Source organism: Crinia signifera, chromosome 6 (genome assembly GCF_055691185.1).
Source record: "Crinia signifera chromosome 6, ASM5569118v1, whole genome shotgun sequence".
In the NCBI taxonomy this organism is placed as follows: Eukaryota; Metazoa; Chordata; class Amphibia; order Anura; family Myobatrachidae; genus Crinia; species Crinia signifera.
This window is the reverse complement of record NC_139222.1, coordinates 65,546,433-65,565,738: the sequence shown is the minus strand read 5'-3', so window position 1 is coordinate 65,565,738 and position 19,306 is coordinate 65,546,433. Positions and strand designations below refer to the sequence as shown.

Here is a 19,306-nt window from a genome sequence, read left to right as displayed (position 1 = left end):
CAGCGTTCCATTCTACAGTATAGCTCTAATACAGTTTTAATATTAACATTATGCAATGACTATTTGATTTGCATTAATTTTTAAATGTAATGTTTTACATATGTTTGTCTTTTGTATTTTGCAGTTCTTTTAAATGTTTGGTGGTTGCTATGCAACGCAGCGTAAGTCCCGGGACTTGGGTGAAGGCTGTGCATATGCCGGCAAGACGGAGGAGTTTACTGCCTGCACATGCTACTTCCGGGTGGACGGGACTGTGACCGGCGGTCTCTGTTGCCAGGGGGAAGGCAGTAAGGAGGAACACACTTCCGCAACCCGGACATGGCGCCTGCACGCCGGAGGACCGGGTAAGTTCAGCTGTGCGCTGATTACTGTGGGGGAGGATTCTGCTTTGGCTATAAATGTGATTGTGTGTCATTATAACTTTGTATATCCTTGATAACGGGTGATAGCCCGAAACGCCGTTGGATAATAAAGGCCGTTTTATTTGCATCAAACGAGACTGACGAGTGCCGCCCTCATACCCACGCTATACATATACATATATATATATATATATATATAAAAATGTGTCACAGGATGGCACTCAATGCAGGTAATTGTTAATAGTCCGGTGCCAGGTACATATGAAAAACATGAAAGCCGTTTCAACTGCATGGCAGCAGCAGTCACCTCTGATGAAAACTGCTGCCATGCAGTTGAAACGGCTGTCAGGTGAACAGCTGTCTGTTGTGCAATAATGCTTGTACAATAAACCACGTTTTTTCTTTCACTTCATATCCGTGTGCTGGTTCCAATCCTTTCCTGTAAGAGGGGGTAAGTGCTTTTATATATATATATATATATATATATATATATATATACATACATACATACATATATATATATATATATATATATAACCTTTTGGAGGACAACATAAAACTAACAAAGCATATTGAGGAATATCAGTCAACAATAAACCGTAAGAAGTCAGAGTTCCTGTCAACTGAGATCATGGCAGCAAACAATAGGCCTGCTCAACTTTTACGCACAGTGGAAATGCTTTGCAATCCAGCATGCCTGCAGCCTGATGAAACACTCTCCCAAACAAGATGTAATGAGTTTGCAAAATTCTTCTCAGATAAAATATCCACCATCAGGGCTGGAATCTCCACAGTTCCGTCAGATGAGTGCCAAACTACCAAGCCTGACAATGTAAGCGACCTATCCTCATGGACCAGCTTTGACCCAATCGATGTAAAGGACATTGCTGAAATTGTCCAGATTTTGCGTCCCACTACCTGTGATTTGGACCCTGCCCCAACCAAGCTCCTAATAGGGTGCATGGATATAATTGGCCCTGTCTTTGCAAAAATTGTTCAGTGCTCTTTGCAGACAGGAATTTAAGGAAGAAATTGTTAGACCTCTTCTTAAAAAAAAACAATTTAGATCCAGACTGCATGAGCAACTACAGACCGGTATCAAACCTTCCCTTTCTAGAAAAAGTGGTTGCAAATCAACTAGAAACCCGCCTGATATCTCATGATATGTATGATCCATTCCAATCAGGATTCAGGAGAAGACACAGCACTGAAACAGCCCTGGTATATGTGCTAAACGATCTTCTGATGCCAAGAGACAGAGGTGACTGTTCAATCTTAATCCTTTTGGATCTCTCTGCAGCATTTGATACTGTGGACCATGGGCTTCTGATTGAACGCCTAAAAAAATTCTGTGGACTGGATGGCACAGTACTAAGCTGGTTTAAATCATTTCTCACTGGCCGGTCACAGAGAGTTTCATCTGGAGTATACTCATCTTCATCCGTGCCATTGCCATGCGGTGTCCCACAAGGTTCTATATTATCCCCCATGCTTTTTGCAGTGTACATGCTGCCACTGGGTGAAATAATTAGGCGCCATAGCCTTGTCTACCACTGCTATGCAGATGACACACAGCTGTACTTGTCCTTTACTCCAGGCACTGTAAACCCAATAGCAACCCTAAATGGCTGTCTAGCTGAGCTCCAGGAATGGATGAGTGCCAGTTGGCTGAGACTGAATCCTGATAAAACAGAGGTCCTTAATTATTGGACCTCAACATCAAAGGACAAGACTGCAGCACAGCCACCAAACTGGACTGACACTTGGGGGTACAGAATTACAAAACTCTGATCATGTGCGGAATCTTGGCGTGGTACTAGATGGTGGATTGACACTTAAACATCAGATATCAGCCACAATCAAATCCTCATTCTTTCATCTGAGGAACATAGCCAGAATCAGACACTTAGGGGGAAATTTACCAATATGAAAAACCTAGTTTTTCGTATTGGTATTTTCCCTACGACTGCATACGACTGTTTAAGTCGTATGCAAAGTCGTGTTCCGGAGGATCAGTTACAAAGCAGTCATATACGACTGCTTTGTAACCCTCCGATGGTGTAGCCATCCGTATTAGCGGCCGTATATACGGCTGCTAATACGAATTATTTCTAGCAGTCTGCACGGATCAGTCAGATCCGTGCAGGCTGCAAGGTGTAAAAAAAAAATAGAAAAAATAAATAAATTTAAAAAAAAAAAACGGCGTGGGGTCCCCCCCACAGCTGTAACCAGCACCAGGCTGAAGGAGCCGAGGCCGGTAATTAAAAATCAGGGAACCCGACAAATAGGGGTTCCCCGATATTTAACAACCAGCCCCAGGCTCCAGGTCCGGGGCTGGTTCCCAAAATACGGGGGACAAAATGAGTAGGGGTCCCCCGTATTTTAAGAACCAGCCCCAGGCAAAACCAGCCAGCAGGGTAATGCCACAGCCGGGGGGAGACTTTTTATGCAAGTCCCCCCGGCCAAAGCATTAACCCTACCGACCAGTCAGCCTGGCCAGGGGTCCTGGGGGAGTGGGGACCCCCCCAATAAAGGGGTCCCCCCCCTCCAGGACTTACCTGACCAGGCTGAAGCCTGGTGCTGTCCTCGATGCCCCTGGGCGGTGGGCATCGAGCTGATTATCGTGTAAAAAAAAAGATAAACCTATTGTTTTTTACTGTGGCACTACAAGTGCCAGCAAGCCTCCCCAGCAAGCTGGGACTTGGAGAACCACAAGTCCCAGCCTGCTGGGCATTAAAGGGCCCGCTGGCACTTGTAGTTCCACAGTTAAAAAAATAGTGCACAAAACACACTGACACACTTTTAAAATAAAATTGTATTACATACAAAGCCCACACATACTAATACTTACCTATCTTCTTTCCGTAGGTAGCCCTGGTCCTGTGTCGTCGTCTTCTGGTCCTGTGTCGTCTTCTTCCTCCATGTCGACCGTCGCTGTCGCCGTCCGGATCCGACGAAATCCATTTGGGAAGCTGTGGAAGGAAACCATACTCACCTGTCCCAGCGCGACGTAGTCCAGGTAAGTGTCTTGGCAAAAAAACAAACCGACAGCCCGAAACCAAGCGGACACGGAGACGCACGGTGTTTGTTTACATCGTGCGGCTCCGCCTCCCGAATGCCGCTATTGGCCGCCTTGCGGCCTAGCGGCTCCTGATTGGCCGCTAGGCGGCCAATAGCGGCATTCGGGGGCGGAGCCGCACGATGTAAACAAACACCGTGCGTCTCCGTGTCCGCTTGGTTTCGGGCTGTCGGTTTGTTTTTTTGCCAAGACACTTACCTGGACTACGTCGCGCTGGGACAGGTGAGTATGGTTTCCTTCCACAGCTTCCCAAATGGATTTCGTCGGATCCGGACGGCGACAGCGACGGTCGACATGGAGGAAGAAGACGACACAGGACCAGAAGACGACGACACAGGACCAGGGCTACCTACGGAAAGAAGATAGGTAAGTATTAGTATGTGTGGGCTTTGTATGTAATAAAATTTTATTTTAAAAGTGTGTCAGTGTGTTTTGTGCACTATTTTTTTAACTGTGGAACTACAAGTGCCAGCGGGCCCTTTAATGCCCAGCAGGCTGGGACTTGTGGTTCTCCAAGTCCCAGCTTGCTGGGGAGGCTTGCTGGCACTTGTAGTGCCACAGTAAAAAACAATAGATTCATCTTTTTTTTTACACGATAATCAGCTCGATGCCCACTGCCCAGGGGCATCGAGGACAGCACCAGGCTTCAGACTGGTCAGGTAAGTCCTGGAGGGGGGGACCCCTTTATTGGGGGGGTCCCCACTCCCCCAGGGCCCCTGGCCAGGCTGACTGGTCGGTAGGGTTAATGCGTATTTTGGGAACCAGCCCCAGAGCAGGAGCCTGGGGCTGGTTGTTAAAAATCGGGGAACCCCTATTTGTCGGGTTCCCTGATTTTTAATTACGGGCCCCGGCTCCTTCAGCCTGGTGCTGGTTACGGCTGTTTTTTTTATATTTAATTTTTTTTCTATTTTTTTACACTGAAGCCTGCACGGATCTGACTGATCCGTGCAGGCTTAAAGCAAATACGACAGGAAAATGGTGTTCTATTTTCCTGTCGTATTTGCGTGGGTGTTTCACACCACTTAGCAGCCGTATTATCCATACGGCTGCTTAGTAAAAAGGGATTTTTGTAAGAACTTACCGTTCGAATCCCTTTCTCTGATATGGTCCTGGTGACACAGCTCAACACTGGGATGTAGGAGGGTCCGAAGGAGCCAGGCACCTATCCTAAAGCTTTAGAGGGTAGGCTCCTCCCCTACTGCATCCCTGGACTCTTCAGTTCAACTTTCAAAGCCACTGGAATACATTAACTCAGTACAAACACCTGCACATTATCTGCACATTTTATAACAGAAACTGTTAACTTTTAACCATTTTAACATGAACATCATGAAATTCTGGCATACTTACTGAGCGTAAGGGAGGGATCGCTGTGTCACCAGGACCATATCAGAGAAAGGGATTCGAACGGTAAGTTCTTACAAAAATCCCTTTTTCTCTTTCAATGGTCCTGGTGACACAGCTCAACACTGGGACGTTCCAGAGCCGGTCCTTTGGGAGGGTACGCTCAGGTCTGCAGCTCTCAGCACTGCTCGCCCGAATGATGCGTCCTCCGACGCGAACTCATGGAATCTATAGAATTTGGCAAATGTGTGAACAGATGACCAAGTGGCAGCTCTGCAAACCTGCTCAGCTGTGGCCCCATGTCGAACCGCCCAAGAGGTGGCAACTGACCTGGTGGTATGCGCATTTATTTTGGCCGGTACTGGTCTACCCACTTTGGTGTAAGCAAATGCTATCATAGACCGCAACCACCTAGCAATAGTCTGCTTAGATGCAGGCCAACCAATTTTGTGTACGTCATACAATACCAACAATGTGTCAGTCTTCCTGACACTCTTCACTCTGTCCACATATATGCGTAAGGCACGCACAACATCCAAAGTTCTCAACTTGTCCCTTTTCTTAGAACCCCCTGGGGGTTGAAACACAGGTAGAACAATCTCCTGATTTAAACGGAAGGTAGATACCACCTTCGGTAAAAACTGAGGCACTGTTCTTAAAACAGCCCTGTCATCATGAAAAATTAAGAAGGGAGATTTACATGACAAAGCTCCCAATTCTGAAACTCTTTTAGCAGATGCTACTGCTAACAAAAACACTAGCTTCCACGTAAGAAACTTAAAGTCAGCCGACCTTAAAGGTTCAAAAGGTGCCTTTTGAAGGCATTCCAAAACCAGTGATAGATCCCAAGGTGCTACTGGTTGCTTGTATGGAGGTTTCAACCTGGATACTCCTTGTAAAAAAAATTTGAATTTCCGGCAAAATGGCTATCTTTTTCTGGAAATAGATGGACAAGGCCGAGATCTGCACCTTCAGTGACTGAAGGCTTAGGCCCGATGAAAAACCATCTTGTAAGAATTCCATCATTCTTGATAGCTTAAAATGAGATGTATGAGCCTTTCTTCTCTCACACCATCGAATGTAAGTCTTCCAGACTCTATAATAATTTGCCGAAGATACAGCTTTTCTGGCTTTTATCATAGTCTGTACTACTGCCTCAGAAAACCCTTTTCTTTTCAAAATGGTGGTTTCAATAGCCAGGCCGTCAAAATCAATCGATCTGAATCCAGGTGATTGAAAGGGCCTTGTCTTAGAAGGTCTGGTCTCAGAGGTAGATGCCATGAGTCCACAGACAACCTCTGAAGCCTCGAGTACCAGGATCTCCTTGGCCAATCTGGGGCCACTAAGATCACTGGAACCTTCTGCCCCTGTATTTTCTTCAGAAGTCTCGGTAACATTGGTACTGGTGGGAATGCATAAAGGAGATTTCCCTGCCAGTGAATAGTCATGGCATCCACTGCCTCCGCTAGTGGATCCCTTGTTCTGGCATAGAACCTGGGCACTTGACGGTTGATCCTGGATGCCATCAGGTCCACATCCGGAGTTCCCCACATCGAAGTGATTTGGTGAAACACCTGAGGGTGTAAGCTCCATTCCCCTTCCTTGAGCTCCTCCCTGCTCAGGAAGTCGGCTTCTATATTCTCTATTCCTGGGATGAATATAGCCGATACAGCTGGAACATTCTGTTCCGCCCATAGGAAGATTCTGGATACCTCCCACATGGCCAATCTGCTGCGTGTACCTCCCTGGTGATTCAGGTACGCCACAGCTGTGGCATTGTCGGTCTGAATCCTCAAAGGGAGGTTCTGTAACCTGTCTCCCGCCAAGGAAATGACTTTCCAGACAGCTCTCAGCTCCAAGATGTTGATTGGTAACGCTGATTCCTCTGCCGTCCACAGGCCCTGAAGCCTGAGATCCAGGACTATTGCCCCCCAGCCCCTGAGACTGGCGTCGGTAGTTACTATCAACCAGTCCCAGGTCTGTAATGACCGACCCCACTGAAGGGAATCTACTTCTGTCCACCATTTCAAAGATTCTCGGGTGTCCGAAGACAGCACTATCATCTCGGATTTCATGGTCAAAGTGTTTCCTGACCAAGCTGACAAGATGTTCCATTGGAACCTCCGAGAGTGGAACCTGGCAAATTGAAGCGTCTCGAATGACGCCACCATCTTCCCCAGGAGCTTGAGGCACCTCCATACTGAAATGCTCTGAGCCCTGAGAATCTCCTGGACTAGGGCGACCAGATCCCTGGCCTTTACCTCCGGGAGGAATACCCGATGAAGATGGGTGTCCAGAATGACTCCCAAGAATTGGAGCCTTTGTGACGGTACCAACTGAGATTTTTGCAAATTTAAAATCCAGCCGTGAGCCTGCAAAAAACTGATGGCCTCTGCCAAGTGACTCTGCAGCCTGGCTGCTGACTCTGCTTTGAACAGGAGATCGTCCAAATAGGGTATTACTGTGATTCCCCTGAGCCTCAGCACCGCCGCCATTACTGACATTATTTTTGTGAATACCCTTGGCGCGGTTGCTAGCCCAAAGGGTAACGCCCGGAATTGCAAATGCAGGTCTCCTATGGCAAACCTCAACAAGGTCTGATGTTCCGGGTGTATAGGAACGTGCAAATATGCGTCCTGGACATCCATGGACGCCAAAAATTCTCCCTGGTCCAGACTCAGGAGTACTGACCGTAGAGACTCCATTTTGAAATGGTCTACCCATAAATGAACATTTAGAGACTTCAAATTTAGTATTGGTCTGAAAGACCCGTCTGGTTTGGGCACCAGGAACAGCGTGGAGTAAAAGCCTTTCTTCCACTCTGTCTTGGGGACTAGTGTCACCACCCCTTTTTCCAAAAGGGAGTGCGCTGCTCTCACAAGAGCTGTACGCAGCCGTGCCTCCTTTGGTAAGGATGTGGGAATGAACCTCTTCGGAGGTGGCCCTCTGAAAGGGATTTTGTAACCCTGTGTTATGATGTCTAACACCCAGGCATCCTGGTCTAGAGAAGCCCAAGCGTCCCTGAAGAGCGTGAGACGCCCGCCCACTTTTGTCACTGTCGGGCAAAGCCCCTGACAGTCATGCAGAGGGTTTATCCTCTCCTTTATTGGCAGGCTTCTTGTGAAAAGAGCCAAATTTTGACTTTTGTGTCTTGCCTCTAGAGGGCTGAAACCTTCCCCTGAAAGACTGTCCTCGAAAGGACGCACCACCTCTAGGGGAGGGCCGAAAGGACGGCTTAAAAGCAGAAAATCTGGACGTCTGCTTTGCTGAGGAGGCCGGCAGGAATGTACTTTTTCCGCCTGTAGCCTGTTTTATAATCTCCTCTAATTCGGTACCAAAGAGTACCTTTCCTTTGAAGGCTAATGTTTCCAGAGCCTTCTTGGACTCATTGTCTGCTTCCCAGGCTTTAAGCCAAAGCACTCTCCTGGCATTAATGGAGACTGTGGACACTCTGGTTGCCATTTTAATAGCTTCCTCCTCTGCTTCCACTGCATATTCTGCTGCTGCCTTAATCTTTTCTGCAAGCAGTAATGCACCAGGGTTAGCCTGCAGCATGGTGCATAATTCACCAGCCCACTCTATCATGGCCTTAGAGACCCAGGCTGAAGCAATAAGGGGCCGTAAGGTAAACCCCACCCCTTCAAAGATAGCTTTGAGGTTTCCCTCCAGCTTTTTATCCACAGAATCTTTGAAAGCTGCACCGCCCTGTACTGGTAATACAGTAGCCTTGGACAAACGTGCCACTGAAGCGTCCACCACTGGGACCTTTTCCCAGAGCTCCGCATGAGACTCTGGCATGGGGTACAGACTAAGGAATCGCTTAGGCATCTGAAGCCTCTTATCCGGAGTTTTCCAAGCTCCTTCTAATAATTCCTGTAACCCCTCATCTGAAGGAAAAGTAACAGCCTCCTTCCGCTGTCGCTTAAAAACACCTTTAACAGGAGTCTTATCCTCCACAGTCAGCTTTAAAGCCTGCTTCACAGCTACAATGAGATCCTCTATACCAGCAGCAGAGCTCTCTTCCAAATCATCACCCTGATCCCAGGGGATGTCAGTATACTCTCCTTCCTCTTCATCTACCACAGTAGTTAAAGCATAAGACCTTCTAGGGGTCCCTGCCACATCATCCATTTTGTCCAGCATTTCACTGAACCTGTTAATCCCTTTTGCAGTATCCTGCATCACCTGGATAAGTGCAGGATCTGCCTGGGTAAGAGGCAAGGAGCCAGACGACTGCTGAGATGATGGCATAGGTCTCTGTGAATCTACCAGCCCATCACTCTGCCTGTCCAAAAGCTGCACCAAAGCGTTTACTGACCTGCCTAGGGCCCTGGCCCACGCAGGTTCCATATGCTCTGCCCTATGGGGATCGCTGCCCATGGGTCTCACATCAGCGCAAGTAATACATAAGCCCCCCTTGGCCATCTGCTCAGGGACAAACTTTTGTGTGCAAACATTGCACGCGCTCAGTGCATTAAGGGCTCCCTCCCCCAAAACCACAGCCTGATGCTCAGACATGATGCAAGTGATAAATGTATATCTATCAGTATACACAGTGCAAACAATTGTACAAGCGCTTATACAAGGTCAATGCACCCAGTCACTTAGCTGTCTGTAGGTTTCTCTGCGGGGAAGCGATGCCCAGGAAATCCAAGTCACTCTGCCAGGATCAATTCGCCAGCTCAGCTCCGCTGCAAGCGTTCTGAAAGGCGCCAAAGTCAGAGTGAAGGAAGAGACCAAAGTCCCTGCTGCTGCGGGGTCCGTGACCTTTTGGCGCCAACCACCCCCAGCTAGCCGCTCCTTAGGTAGGATTTCCTTGTTCCAGTGTCTCCCCCTCAATTGGGGACCACTTGGAACATGCCTGTCACAGCGCTGCTGTCCTCTCAGTCAGGAGCTCAGCGTGTAAGCTCCGCATAAAATGGCCGCCGCCATCACGGAGCGCCTGTCCCCCATGATCCCCACCTAACTGTGGAGCCGGTTTCAGGCAACTCCGGAGCCCAGGCAGCCTCTTAATAGAGGCTATGAGCGCAGCACAGGGAGACCAGACAGCGTCTACCCTGTGCACAGATAGCTGACAGGACGCGCTTCTGTCAGCTCCTGCTGCGCTAGCAGTGTGAGGATTCACTATGAAAATCCTCACACTGTGCCTACCTAGCTAGGGTAATAGTTAATAAAATAATAAAAATCCCCTAACTACTCTAATTCTTCGGCTGCTCCTGCAGCCCTTTAGAATAGCACCCACTCCAGTGGGCACCTAACACGAACTGGAGAGTCCAGGGATGCAGTAGGGGAGGAGCCTACCCTCTAAAGCTTTAGGATAGGTGCCTGGCTCCTTCGGACCCTCCTACATCCCAGTGTTGAGCTGTGTCACCAGGACCATTGAAAGAGAAATCAGAAACCACCATTCTTTTGAATGGTGATTTCTGTCGTATCCTATCGAAATACAAATTCGTAAAAAAAAGGTGTATTTCTGCCTACGAATACACCTTTTTTCTACGAATCCATTTTGGTAAATGTCCCCCTTAATCCCATCTGAAGACCTGCCAAAAGTCATACATGCATTTGTATCCTCTCGTTTGGATTACTGCAATGCCCTTTACCTTGGTCTACCAGCAAAAGAACTGCACCGATTACAGCTGTTACAAAACACAGCTGCCAGGCTGTTAACTAACCAGCCCCGTTCTAGCCACATTACTCCCATTCTCTACTCCCTTCACTGGCTGCCAATAAAATGGCAAATAATTTTCAAGATCAATCTACTGAGTTTCAAAGCCCTACATGATCAAGGCCCAAGGTACCTGAAGCAGCTTTTGATTCCATACTGTCCCACCCGATTACTGCGGTCTGTAGATGAAGGACTTTTAGCAGTACCTAGGATCTCCCGTAATTCATCTGGGGGTCGAGCTTTTAGCCATTCAGCTCCGACTTTATGGAACTCACTTCCCCGCACAGTTCGAGAGACCCCCACTCTAGAATGCTTCAAAAACAGACTCAAGACCTTCATATTTACTCAAGCGTTTCCTTGAGTCCCTTAAGTTCTGTTTATGAAAAGCTTTTCTGTACTGTATTACATTCATTCTATCTGTTAAGCGCCTTGAGTCCTATTGGAGAAAGTGCTATATAAATAAAATTATGGTACTTGTTTCCTAGAAGGGCGCCCACGATTTTGATCTTAGGCATCGCAAGGAAAAAAATCGCGTCGGTCACATCGCATGTGGCCAAAAAAAAATCGCATGCGATGCGACCGACGCGATTACCGCGATTTTACATAGGGAACAATGTTAAATGGCCCAATTGACCCAATTTCACATAGGGAACAATGTTAAATGGCCCACAGATCCCAAATACCTACCTTGAAGTGTGAAATGGCCCCCCCAATTGTTAACGCTACCCCACGATCAACGTCAACCCGAAGCGTGGCGAGCGTAGCAAGCCCGCGAGGGGTGGCGGTACACGTCCTCCGACCTTTTCATACCCCCACTATCCACGTCAGCGTGGACTTGAGAATAGAAAGTGTGGCGAGCGCAGCGAGCCACAAGCGTGGTGAGCGCAGCGAGGGGACGCGGATACCTTCACAGCTATACGCGTCCCATCGCGGGCTTCAGAGGTATCCGCGCCCTCTGCGCTCGCCACACTTCAGGGTGGCTATTTGGGGTCTGTGGGCCATTTAACATTGTTCCCTATGTGAAATCGGGTCAATTGGGCCATTTAACATTGTTCCCTATGTAAAATCGGTAATCGCGTCGGTCGCATCGCATGCGATTTTTTTGGCCGCATGCGATGCGACCGACGCGATTTACATTTTACCATGCATTTCTATGTAAAATCGCGGACATCGCAACGGTCGCATCGCATGCCATTATAATGCCATTCTAGGAAACAAGTACCAAAATTATTATTATTATTATTATTATTATATATACACACACCCACATATACATATAGCAGAGTATGACAATGTTTAATGTGTGTAAACCTAGTGCAGTGTGCAATTTTTTATATACAGTATATCGTGTTCCTTCTAGGAACCAAACAGGGCAGGGCGCCGGAGGGGCTGACCGGGCACGCCAATGTCACTGAAGGGGGCGTGCCCGGGCCGAGGCGCCACAAATGGGGGCGTGACGGGCCGGCGCGTCACTGAAGGGGGCGTGCCCGGGCTGTGCGTCACGCCGTAACTACGTCCCCGAGCTGCCGCGAAAGCGCCGTGCACCGCAATCTATGGCGGCGCTGGGCTTCACCGGTGCACTCCGACGGGCAGGCAGCTTTAGCGGGGCGCTGCTAGAGGGGCAGGGCGCATTCTGACCTTTAAAAATCGGTCAGGGCGCAGCGCCCCGCTAAAACAGCCTAGCGGGAACACTACGTATATATATTTTTTGTAATATAAATTTCTAATATGAAATGTGCCTTCCTGATTGAAAAGAGTGCACCGCCCGGTGGTCAGCACCCTGCCTAATGGTCAGCACCCTACCCTAAAAAAAAATCAGAGTGAACACTATATGGAAATCCCATTTCAAATCTAAAGTTAAACAACAATTCATTAGAAAGCACAACTGATCACTGCAAAATTCCATGAAAACCTATATCCTCAATGAACAAGTAAACTGGGAATTTAAAGATACCCTGGAAAATACTCTGCAAGCGTCCTTTTGTGAGAGGTCTGAAAAGCTTGTCAGTAGTTGGGTCAATTCAACAGGAAGTGTTTAGCTGGTCTGCCATGTAGTTGGATGGAGAAATCAGCAATTAAGAGATACAGCTATCACTTTAAACCTTATTAGGTCATTCACCATCAGCTTTCCCTTCAAACATAGCAAAAAAGCTGGCCACACCACTGCTACGTATACTGCCCAAACCGGCCAATTTACAGCAATACAACCATTCTCACCATTTGGCCGTCCTTCTCTAAAGGCCCATACACACTTGACGATTTTCACCTGAAAATCGGTCAAAACAGCAGTTTTGAGCGATTTTCCGCAGAAAATCGCCTAGTGTGTATGCCTCCCAGATTGCAGACTAGCGATGATGCGCGCTCCCGCATCATCGCTGTCAAAGTCTCTAATCTGATGGTTTTACCAGCATGCCAGAGATGATGGCTGATTTATTCAGCCATCATCTCTGTGTGTGTACGCCGGGCTAAAGATTAGCCACTTTGAGCCTGCGTACCGCCCCGCCGCCTCCCCCTGCTCCCTCCCCCAGCACGCACCTGTATTCCGGGTCGCTAAATCAGCACCTTGTCCCTTCCATATGACCAGCAGGTCATCTATGTAGCGCTTAAATAAAATCACCTGTAAAGCAAATTGTGGATCAGAAAAAAATGTATCGAATTCTACTGAAAACATAAAACTACTGAAAATTTGCTTTACAGGTGATTTTATTTAAGCGCTACATAGATGGCCTGCTGGTCATATGGAAGGGACAAGGTGCTGATTTAGCGAAAATTATCACTAAACATAATGCTACAGAAAGCCCTGTTAAATTTACGTTTGAGCTTAGCAACGTGAGGGTACATTGCCTTGATATTGATATAAAAATCACTGACCAAAAAATAACCACTTCGGTCTTTTTGAAAGAAACAGATAGAAACACTTTGCTTAAACCCCAAAGCTGCCACCCCAAAAGTTTGATAAACGGTTTACCGTATTCACAGATAATACGGATCTACCGCATCAATAGTGACCCCAACAAGTGTATGGAACAGCTCGATGACCTAATAAAAAAATTTACCAACAGAGGTTATAACCAGAAACTCCCTCAGGACTGTAAAACCAAGGTCCTTAACCCCTTCATGACAGAGCCAGTTTGTGCCTTCATGACAGGGCCCTTTTTTTCAAATCTGACATGTCTCACTTAAGTGGGGATAACTTTTTTTTGCTTTTACTTATCCCAGTGATTTTGAGATTGTTTTCTCGTGACACATTGTACTTCAAGTTAGTGGTAAATTTTGGTCGATACAGTCTGTGTTTTTTTGTGAAAAATACCAAAATATCGTGAAAAAATGGAAAATTTAGCAATATGCAAAATGTCACATTTTCTGCTTGTGAGACAAATAATCATACCACTCAAAATAGTTAATAACTAACAAAGACCATATGTCTACTTTATGTTGCAATCATTATTTCAACCTCCTTTTCATTTTTTTGGACACTAGGAGGCTTCAAATATGACTAGCAAATTCTCAAATTTTCAAGAAAATTTCAAACACTGATTTTTTTAGGGACCAGTTCAGTTCTGATGTGACTTTGAGGGACTTGTATGTGAGACACCCCCATAAATGATGCCATTTCAAAAACTGCACCCCTCACAGTATTCAAAACAGCATTTTGGAAGTTTGTTAACCCTTTAGGTGTTTCACAGGAATTAAAACAAAGTGTAGGTGAAATTTCAAAATTTCTTTTTTTTTGCAGAGTTTCAATTTTAATACATTTTTCTAACAAATACAGTAGATTTTACTAGAGAAATGTGACTAAAAATTGATTCCCCCAATTCTTTTGTTTTCAAAAATATCCTATATGTGGCCCTAGTGTGCACGTTGACCAAACCACAGGCTTCATAATAGAAGGAGCACCTACTTGATTTTGGAGCCTCCTTTTTATGAGTTTTTTTTTAGGCACCATGTAGGTTTCTAGGCACCATAAGTGCTAAAAGTTAGGAACCTCCCCCACAAGTCACCCCATTTTGCAATCTACACCCCTCAGGGAATTCATCTAGGGGTATAGTGTACATTTCAAACCCCCAGGGGTTTCACCAATTTTGGTACAACTGGGATGTGAAAATGGAAAATTACATTTTTTTACACAAACATGCAGTTCTGGCTCAAAATTTTTCATTTTCACAAGGAATGAAGGAGACAAAGCACCCCAAAGTCTGTGCCCCAATTTCTCCCGAGTACGGCAATGCCTCACATGTGACCAAAAAATACCAGTTGGGCGCATGGCAGGACTCAGAAGGGAAGGAGTGATTTTTGGATTTGGCAGCACAGATTTTGGTGGAATGAATGGTGGGTGCCATGTTGCATTAGCAAGACTCCCAAAGCACCAATACAGTGGAACCCCCCCACAAGTCACCCCATTTTGCAAAGTACACCCCTCAGGGAATTCATCTAGGGGTATAGTGTACATTTCAAACCCCCAGGGGTTTCACCAATTTTGATACAACTGGGCAGTGAAAATGAAAAATTACATTTTTTTACACAAAAATGCAGTTCTGGCTCAAAATTTTTCATTTTCACAAGGAATGAAGGAGACAAAGCACCCCAAAATCTGTGCCCCAATTTCTCCCGAGTACGGCAATGCCTCACATGTGACCAAAAAATACCAGTTGGGCGCATGGCAGGACTCAGAAGGGAAGGAGTGATTTTTGGATTTGGCAGCACAGATTTTGGTGGAATGAATGGTGGGTGCCATGTTGCATTAGCAAGACTCCCAAAGCACCAATACAGTGGAACCCCCCCACAAGTCACCCCATTTTGCAAAGTACACCCCTCAGGGAATTCATCTAGGGGTATAGTGTACATTTCAAACCCCCAGGGGTTTCACCAATTTTGATACAACTGGGCAGTGAAAATGAAAAATTACATTTTTTTACACAAAAATGCAGTTCTGGCTCAAAATTTTTCATTTTCACAAGGAATGAAGGAGACAAAGCACCCCAAAATCTGTGCCCCAATTTCTCCCGAGTACGGCAATGCCTCACATGTGACCAAAAAATACCAGTTGGGCGCATGGCAGGACTCAGAAGGGAAGGAGTGATTTTTGGATTTGGCAGCACAGATTTTGGTGGAATGAATGGTGGGTGCCATGTTGCATTAGCAAGACTCCCAAAGCACCAATACAGTGGAACCCCCCCACAAGTCACCCCATTTTGCAAAGTACACCCCTCAGGGAATTCATCTAGGGGTATAGTGTACATTTCAAACCCCCAGGGGTTTCACCAATTTTGATACAACTGGGCAGTGAAAATGAAAAATTACATTTTTTTACACAAAAATGTACTTCTGGCTCAAAATTTTTCATTTTCACAAGGAATGAAGGAGACAAAGCACCCCAAAATCTGTGCCCCCATTTCTCCAGAGTACGGCAATGCCTCACATGTGACCAAAAAATACCAGTTGGGTGCATGGCAGGACTCAGAAGGGAAGGAGTGATTTTTGGATTTTGGAGCACAGATTTTGGTGGAATGAATGGTGGGTGCTATGTTGCATTACCAATACAGTGGAACCCCCCCACAAGTGACCCCATTTTGCAAACTACACTCCTCAGGGAATTCATCTAGGGGTATAGTGTACATTTCAAACCCCCAGGGGTTTCACCAATTTTGGTACAACTGGGCTGTGAAAATGAAAAATTACATTTTTTGTACACAAAAATGTACTTCTGGCTCAAAATTTTTCATTTTCACAAGGAATGAAGGAGACAAAGCACCCCAAAATCTGTGCCCCCATTTCTCCAGAGTACGGCAATGCCTCACATGTGACCAAAAAATACCAGTTGGGTGCATGGCAGGACTCAGAAGGGAAGGAGTGATTTTTGGATTTTGGAGCACAGATTTTGGTGGAATGAATGGTGGGTGCTATGTTGCATTACCAATACAGTGGAACCCCCCCACAAGTGACCCCATTTTGCAAACTACACCCCTCAGGGAATTCATCTAGGGGTATAGTGTACATTTCAAACCCCCAGGGGTTTCACCAATTTTGGTACAACTGGGCTGTGAAAATGAAAAATTACATTTTTTTACACAAAAATGTACTTCTGGCTTAAAATTTTTCATTTTCACAAGGAATGAAGGAGACAAAGCACCCCAAAATCTGTGCCCCCATTTCTCCAGAGTACGGCAATGCCTCACATGTGACCAAAAAATACCAGTTGGGTGCATGGCAGGACTCAGAAGGGAAGGAGTGATTTTTGGATTTTGCAGCTCAGATTCTGGTGGAATGAATGGTGGGTGCTATGTGGCATTAGCAAGACCCCCGAAGCACGGTGAAATGATGAACCTAATAATCCATAGATGTGTGGTATATTTTGAAACACTCCTTTATACATAGGCCGGGTTTGTCGGGGCAAGTTTCACAGTGGAAAATAGTTTCCTTTCTTATTCCCTTTTTATAGCAAACTTTGCACCTTTTTTGTGTCCTGCCCTTTCTTGCAGTGGAGGGGATTTCGTTGGGAAAATGCTGCCCTGGTACAATACGGGGGCCAGTACTAGAAGTACTGGGGCCCTCTGCCTGCTGGTTCCCAAATATTAGGCCCTTTATGACTTCCTCTTGAAAGTGCATAAATGTCCCCCTCTGGCCGGTAGAACGGAATAGCACGTAAGCGTTATACAGTGCCATCTGGATGATATACACGGCCAGCTTCTTGTACCAGATATTTGTTTTCCGCAGGGCACTGTACGGCTTCAGTACCTGATCTGAAAGATCCACTCCGCCCATGTACTTATTGTAATCTAGGATACAATTTGGTTTTGAGGTGTGGGTACTGGTACCTCGTACAGGGATGGAGGTGGTACTGTCTCCATGAATTGTTGTCAGTATAAGGACATCCCTCTTGTCCTTATATTTGACCAACAACATATTTTCGGTGCATATTCCCCTGCTTTCACCCCTTCTCATTACTTGGGCAATGTGCGTTTTTGGGAGGCCTCTCTGGTTCTTACGCACAGTACCGCAAGCTGCTGTACCTCTTGAACCAAGGGCCTTAAACAGGGGGATGCTGGTGTAAAAGTTATCCACATAGAGGTGATAACCCTTATCCAGGAAGGGGTGCATTAAATCCCAGACAATTTTTCCACTAACACCTACGAGGGAGGGGGGGCATTCTGGCGGTTCAATTCTTGAATCCTTCCCTTCATATACCCTAAACTTGTGGGTGTACCCTGTGGTGCTTTCACACAGCTTATACATTTTTATGCCATACCTTGCCCTCTTACTGGGAAGGTACTGGCGGAATTTAACCCTTCCTTTAAAATGTATAAGGGACTCGTCGATGCTAATACATTTATCAGGGATGTATAGCTCTGCAAATTTGGCACTGAAATGATCAATGACCGGCCTGACTTTGAATAGCCTGTCAAAGGTGGGATCATCTCTGGGTGGGCACTGTGCATTATCGGTGTAATGTATAAATTTATGGATTGCCTCAAAACGAGTCCGAGTCATGGCCATACGGTAAAATGGGGTGCTGTACAGAACATCTGTACTCCAATATTGCCTAATTTGTGGCTTTTTTACTATGCCCATATGAAACACCAGACCCCAAAACGTCATCATCTCTACTGCATCTACAGGGGTCCACCTAGCAAATGATGACGTGGGGTTTTGAGCAATAAACTGCTGGGCATATAAATTAGTTTGGTCCACCATTAAATTTATAAAATCATCAGAGAAAAATAATTTGAAAAAGTCAATTTCTCTGAGACCTGTGGAATCAAATTGGATTCCTGGCATGGCCAAAAACTCAGGAACCTGGGGCTCAAAATTGTCTGGTGGTGGGGTCCATACGAGATCAATTATTGGGGGGGGGGGTCTCAGCTGCTCTACGGGGGCGTCTTTGAGGGGGTCCCTCATCACCAGAGGAGGAAGAGGAGCTTAAGACGAATCCTTCAAATTCCCCGCTTGCCTCACTGGCTGTGTCAGAGTCAGAAGCAAGCATGGCATATGCCTCCTCCACTGAATACATTCTTCTGGATGACTGGGATGACATTTGGGATGCCATTTTTATTTTTGTGTTACTGGTAGTGAAATGTTTCAACACGTGTATAGTGTAGGGGGGGGTACAAACTTTATTTCAACCCGGGGGGTATGTAGTGTGTAGTGTGTATGTAGTGCAGAAAAAAAAAAATACTTTATACAAAAAAAAAAAATTGAAGGGGTTAAAAAAAAAAAAAATTGAAGGGGTTAAAAAAAAAAAAATTGAAGGGGTTAAAAAAAACAAAAAAAAAGGTCCTGCGCCAAAAATTGAGCACAGATGTTGGTCAGTAACGTCCGTCACTGAACAGCGCTCAAAGGCAACAGGAATTTGATCAAAAAAAAAAAAAAATAGATCAACCCTGTGCCGAAAAAGCTGATCAGTGATGTACGTCACTGATCAGCGCACAGTGGCCACAGGACACCCACAAAATCACAATGTGTTTAAAAAAAAAATTAAAAAAAGACCACACAGCACCCACAAAAAAAAAAAAAAAGGTGATCAGTGATGCGACACTGATTACCAGTGAGGGGCAGCAGGTGCACAACCTTTGGTGCAACTGGCAGCAACTGACAGGTATATATAAAAAAAAAAAAACCTCTGCGCCCCCAAAAAGTTGCTGATCACCTCAGATATAGTGATCAGCACAAAAGGCGGGGGTAGCAGACACAAAATATACACTCTCTATCACTCTCTGTCACTATCTCTCTCTATCTCTCACTATCTATCACTATCTATCACTATCTATCACTATCTATCACTATCTATCACTATCTATCACTATCTATCACTATCTATCACTATCTATCACTATCTATCACTATCTATCACTCTAGGAC

General features: G+C 45.9%; 1 protein-coding gene across 4 annotated transcripts in view; it reads right to left on the bottom strand.

Moving 5' to 3' along the window:
- Window positions 1-19,306, bottom strand: part of TUBGCP2 (tubulin gamma complex component 2) — a 63,259-nt gene that overhangs the window by 37,405 nt on the left and 6,548 nt on the right. Inside the window, exon 1 of one of the 4 annotated variants that reach the window (XM_083146174.1) lies at window positions 12,986-13,038. The exons of the other annotated variants lie outside the window; for them this stretch is intronic. The gene's annotated coding sequence lies outside the window, so the exon portion shown is untranslated. Of the gene's footprint in view, window positions 1-12,985; window positions 13,039-19,306 lie in introns of those variants that run through there. 4 annotated transcript variants of the gene reach the window in all.